The following is a 5,734-nucleotide window of genomic DNA, read 5'->3' on the forward strand; positions in this document are numbered from 1 at the left end:
AAAAAAAAAATAGCCAGGCTCAGTGGCTCATTCCTGTAATCCTAGCACTCTGGGAGGCCAAGGTGGGTGGATCCCTTGAGCTCAGGAGTTTAAGACCAACCTGAGCAAGAGTAAGACCCTGTCTCTACTAAAAAAGAAAAACTGAGGCAAGAGGATCGCTTTAGCCCAAGAGTTTGAGGTTGCTGTGAGCTATGACATCACAGCACTCTACCAAGGTGAGAAAGTAAGACTTTGTCTCAAAAAAAAAGTGTGAATTTTTAAAATAATTTAAAAATATATTTCTTGCAATACTCAAAAAAACATGATATGCAAAGGGATAAAGAACCAGTGTGCCAAACGTAGGGCTGAAGGAATCCCCTCTGTCTTTTGTTCTACCCACTCTAGAAAGCAATCCCCTCGCTCCCCTTTCTTCAGATGCCTCCAGAAATCCACTCCAGTTTTCCTTCATTAAAACCTTCCCTTCTGGCTCAGCGCCTGTGGCTCAAGTGGCTAAGGCACCAGCCACATACACCTAAGGTGTCGGGTTCGAATCCAGCCCAGGCCCACCAAACAACAATGATGGCTGCAAACAAAAAAATAGCCAGGCAGACGCCTGTAGCCCCAGCTACTTGGGAGGCGGAGGCAGGAGACTCGCTTGAGCCCAGCAGTTGGAGATTGCTGTGAGTGATGCCATAGCACTCTATCCAGGGGGACAGCTTGAGACTTCGTCTCAAAAAAAAAAAAAAAACCTTCCCTTCTCACTGGCCATATTCATCTCTTCCTTATTAGAGTCACTTTGTATGTATATGGACAGCCTCATAAAATTCAGCTTCTGCTATTATGAGTATTAATTAACAATTGATAGTTATTGATGGTTTAGTTTGCACAAAGTACTATTATAAGTCATTGACATATATTAACTCACACACTAATCCAGTGTATATTACTTCTCTTTCCCCTAAATAGGTTGCAGGCTCAGTTACAGTTTTCCTTATTGAGTTTTTCAGGGAGCCCAGCAAATAATCACTCTCAGTAACCATCTGTTGGGGAGCTGGGAAGGCTGAGACTCCGAGACACCCTAATTAAAACATATACTGTGATGTGCTTGTAGCTGACACTCATCTTGACCATGTCAGGGGAAATTCTACTTTTTAAATGTTTCTTAGTCAAGTTTTCTTTCTTGATTATGATAGAAAAAATTCTAACTAAAGTCTAATTCAAATTTTTAGGTACTGTTATGTTCACTTGCCCAAGAACTTGCTGTGGCTTCTTTATTCATCTTTGAGCTACATTGTGAGGCTATTTACTTAACCATTAAAGTGCGTATTTGATTTAAAAGTACAATGTACCCATATTCTGACCAAGAATGAGGAGTTTAGCTATATATTTCCTTCTAAGACCCTACTTTCCCCCACTTCTACTACCTTTTCATTCTGATTGATTGCTCCCTACACATAGTTGTATATGTGTAATTGTTTTTTTTAATTTCCAAGTCATCAAATCCGACAGACTGCATTCATTTTTCAGTATAAACTCTGGGGTGGGAAAGGATTATATATAACAGATTAGAAAAGTTAAAAATTAAATTAAAATAGTCAATAGAGGAACTTGAAAACAGAGAAAAGTAAACAGTGTGTTCTGGCTTGAAAGGTTTTGGGAAGAAATATACCAAATCAGCTCTATACTTGGATGTTACTATCGTAGAAAATTGCTGATGTATATAAGAAGTATGTAAAATGGTTACGCATGCTGGCTCTAGGAAACCATTATTATGCTTTTTGATTTTTATTTTTTTCAAGGACAGGGTGTTACCCTATCACCCAGGCTGGACTGAAGTGATCATGGCTCACTGCAGCCCTGAACTCCTGGCCTTAGTGACCCTCCTGCCTCAGGCTTCCAAGTCACCGGAATTATTCATGTGACCTACCCCACCTGGCTAGAAACTAGTATTTGAATTGTGGCTTTCCTATCTCCCAGACGTGTGACCCTGGCAAGTTGCGAAGCACCTCTACATTTCCATTTCATCATCTGTAAAAGTGAGCACTTAAGTCAGCTGTTGCAGACAGGCTTGCTTTGAACTTTAAATGGGAACTGTAATAAACACGCTTTGCCTAGTGCCTGGGTATTATCAGCTCTCCATATACTGTGGCTATGTTAGCCCTTACCACTGAGTGTCCAGGACAGGCTGTGAGTGGCGATGGGAGGATGACACAAAATGGGATTAAGCTAAACAGTCAAAATTCAACAAGATTAAACTCACGGTAGCATGCAATAATGTTCTCTGACGTGATCTAGAGGATTCTTAGGCTAGCACCTGAGCATTGCCATGAGTCTAACACATCATGTTGGTTTTTATTTTACGGTAAAAGGATCTCATGTCAAAATTGTGTTTTGTGATCTCCCAGCTTATAACTATTACTTACTGATTTGATGTTACCTTTCCACACCCTGCTCGCTTCCGGACACTGAGCTTTTCCCTCATGGTTCCTCAGCTTTAAACTGCAGGAATTTTTCCTTTTGCTAAACTTCAACAGAACTGTCTCTCAACACCCTTCTAATTTTCTGATACTCAACTTTAGGCACTTCACATGTTTTCAAATGGAATAAAACCAAGGTCCTGGAGAGAGACTCTCCCCAGTCACCTGAATGACATCTTTCTCCTTAAAAAGGAGTGTTTTTACGAGTTTAATTATTTACCCTTCAAAGAGAAGCAGTACTGACTGATACCACATTCCTAAAGCTAGGCTAATTTATATGCTGTCAAGGTTCCTGTATTCATAGTAGAATACGATACCCAAGATGTATATTATTTTTTAACAACTTTATTGATATATTTTTTCATATCATAAAATTGAACATTTCCAGCTTAGTATTAAACTGAAGTTCAGTAACTTATTACTAACTTCACCAAGTGCTGCATCATTATAACCCTGTCTTAGAACGTTTCATCCCTCCAGTAAGAACCCTCAGACACATTTACACTTAATACTCAGTCCTGCTCCCAACCCCAGCCCCAGGCAGTCACTGTCTACTACCTAGCTCCATAATTCTGCCTTTTCTTGGAATCACACAATGTGGGGTCTGTTTTGTCTGCCACCTTCTTTTTGGTGGGGTCTTGCTATGTTGCCCAGGCTGGAGTGCAGTGGCTATCCACAGGAGCGATCATAGCTCATTGCAGCCTCACACTCCTGGGTGCAAGTCATCCTCTTGGCTCAGCCTCCTGAGTGACTGGGACTACAGATACATGCCACCGCACCTGGTCATGCCAAGCACCTACCTTTTTTTACTTGACATGTCATGAGGTTTACCCATGAAGTAGCATGTGGCAGATAGTAGTCCATCCCTTTGCAGGGACAGAATTCCATTGCATGGATACACCCCATTTTGTCTGACTGTTCTTCTGTTGAACATTTAGGTTGTTTCTACATTTTGGCGATTAGGAATAGTGCTGCTGTGAATGTTACCATGCAGGTCTTTGTGTGAGTATATGATCTCATTTTTCTTGAGTATATATGAAGAAATGGAATTCCTGGGTCATATGGCAATTCTATTTTTAACCTTTTGAGGAAGTGGTAAATTTTTTTTCCAAAGTAGCCAAACCATTTTACATTCCTACCGTAAATGTTTAAGGGCCCGTGTTGTAGATTTAAGAGAAAGGGCTTTCACAAGGGAAATAAGACTGTCAGCATCTTAAAGGCAGGTCAGTGCCTTACGCTTTTTAACAATAAATATCAGTTGAATGTTGACTAAGTGACATTCATACTTAAGACTTGGAAAACTCTCCAAACTACAGTGCCAAAGATAATGTAGGCTGTGATATCTGGGTAATTTTTTTTTTTTTTACAACTTCTTCAAAGTTTGTGGGTAATACCTATTACCAGTTTTTAAAATGACAGAGTTGGGCCATTATTTCTCCATCCATGTTGACATTTTTAAAGCAACACATGTATAAGGTTAGAAAATTATAACAGTAGATACATACAAAATGAAAAGCAAAGACCTTCTTCCTTTCTTCAACCTTATAATTCTTTAAAGTCTCAAAGGTGACAATTCCCAAGATATTTTTGGTCTCTTACGCTTTTGTCATTTAAGGCCAGAATCAAGTTTTTTGTTGATTTGTCTTCCCTTAGAATATCCACCTTCCAGTATACATATAAATGTGTCGGACTTGACAAAATGAAGCACCTTACTGAAACTGTTCTGCTGGTCACATAGCACCAGACTACACATAGGAGAGCTCACAGAGTGGCGGGCGGTATTCTCATGTACTGATTTTTCCCCAAGTTCCTTTGCAGAATATTTATCTACCCATAAGATGACTACAGTTTTAACAGTAATAAACCCATCAGAATACAACTTTCTTATGAAGACCTTAGCAAAGTGGATTTCCTATTGTTAAATAGAAGGGTAAGCTTCTGACCGAGCCAGCCTAAGTCTAAGTTATCACTTCATTTTTTTTTTTTTTTTTCAAAATGAACATACAAAACTTGGTTTATTAGAATGTAGTTACTTCTATACACTCGTCAATCAAAAGCCAAGACCCAGATTTTAAATATACGGCAATGCAAACAATTATCGAGCTTCATCTTCTGGACAAGAATGCCAAGTTAGTCCCTCTTCATGAAAAGCAATTACAATTTAAGGTCACGTCATATTTGCCTCCTTTGCCAGCCCCAAATCTGCCTCATCTGAATCTTTCCATTTCATAAGAAGCATTAATTCCTCCCTGCTGTCTGTAGCACCGGCTATTCTTGCAGGATCTATTCTAGACCTCTGACAAAGCGTCTGGGTTTGTCAGTACTGTCCCTTTTCTTCTTTAATTAGTTACCATCAGATTCACTGTCGGATAAAGATTTTCTTTTTGTACTGTCTTTTTACTAGATGTTTGAGAATTAAGCACCGCTTCAATTAATTCTGGAAATCTAAATTTTCTTCAAGTTCCCAAGTATTGCCAGTATCTAAGGAAATCTTGAAGAAATAAGATTTCCGTCTTCTCATTAACCACGCCCAGATCCAGTCCTTTCTCCACCACAAATTCTTCAGGTTCTGCCTCTTCACTCTTTCTACTCTTTCCGTTCTATTTCTGTCCCATCTTTTGCAATGTAGTTTTCTTGGAGGCCATTTTTTATTGAAGACTTGAGCTAATTCACTCACTTCAAGCTGCTTTGTTCTGGTTTTTCATTTCCAGAATTTTTCTGTTGGTTTCTCCTCATGTGTGTTTTCTTTTTCTTTTTTCTTTCTTTTCTTTTTTTGAGACAGAGTTTCACTATGTCGCCCTCGGTAGAATGCCATGGCATCAACAGCTCACAGCAACCTCAAACTCATGGGCTTAAAGGAGTCTCTTGCCTCAGCCTCCCAAGTAGCTGGGAATCCAGGCACCCACCACAACGCCCAGCTATTTTTAGAGACAAAGTCTCCCTCTGGCTCAGTCTGGTCTCAAACTTGTAAGCTCAGGGAGTATACCAGCTTTGTCCTCCCAGAGTGCTGGGATTACAGGCGTGAGCTGCCACCGCACCCCCGACCACCATATTATTTCTGTAATTCATTGGAAAATAATACTTCTTTTGATCCATTTAATACTTAAATATTGTGCAGGATGCTGTATATAAGGTGGTCCTCCCAGAGGCTATACAAACTATCAAGAGTGTATTTCTTTCTCTCCCACTCTCCCTTCCTTCCTTAATAACAGAGTACCTTAGTATATAAAGTCAAACTAGTTTTGATGTGAAGCTGGTAGATTTCTTTTTTTTTTTTT

At 39.6% G+C, this 5,734-nt stretch overlaps 1 protein-coding gene and 1 pseudogene across 1 annotated transcript in view; one reads left to right on the forward strand and one right to left on the reverse strand.

Annotated features, from left to right (window-relative positions):
* Nucleotides 1-5,734, forward strand: part of GRAMD2B (GRAM domain containing 2B) — a 65,974-nt gene that overhangs the window by 4,814 nt on the left and 55,426 nt on the right. The window lies entirely within an intron of this gene.
* LOC100961151 lies at nucleotides 4,552-5,101 on the reverse strand (annotated as a pseudogene).

Source organism: Otolemur garnettii, unplaced genomic scaffold, assembly GCF_000181295.1.
Source record: "Otolemur garnettii isolate 467f Iridium unplaced genomic scaffold, OtoGar3 scaffold00160, whole genome shotgun sequence".
NCBI classification, from domain to species: Eukaryota; Metazoa; Chordata; class Mammalia; order Primates; family Galagidae; genus Otolemur; species Otolemur garnettii.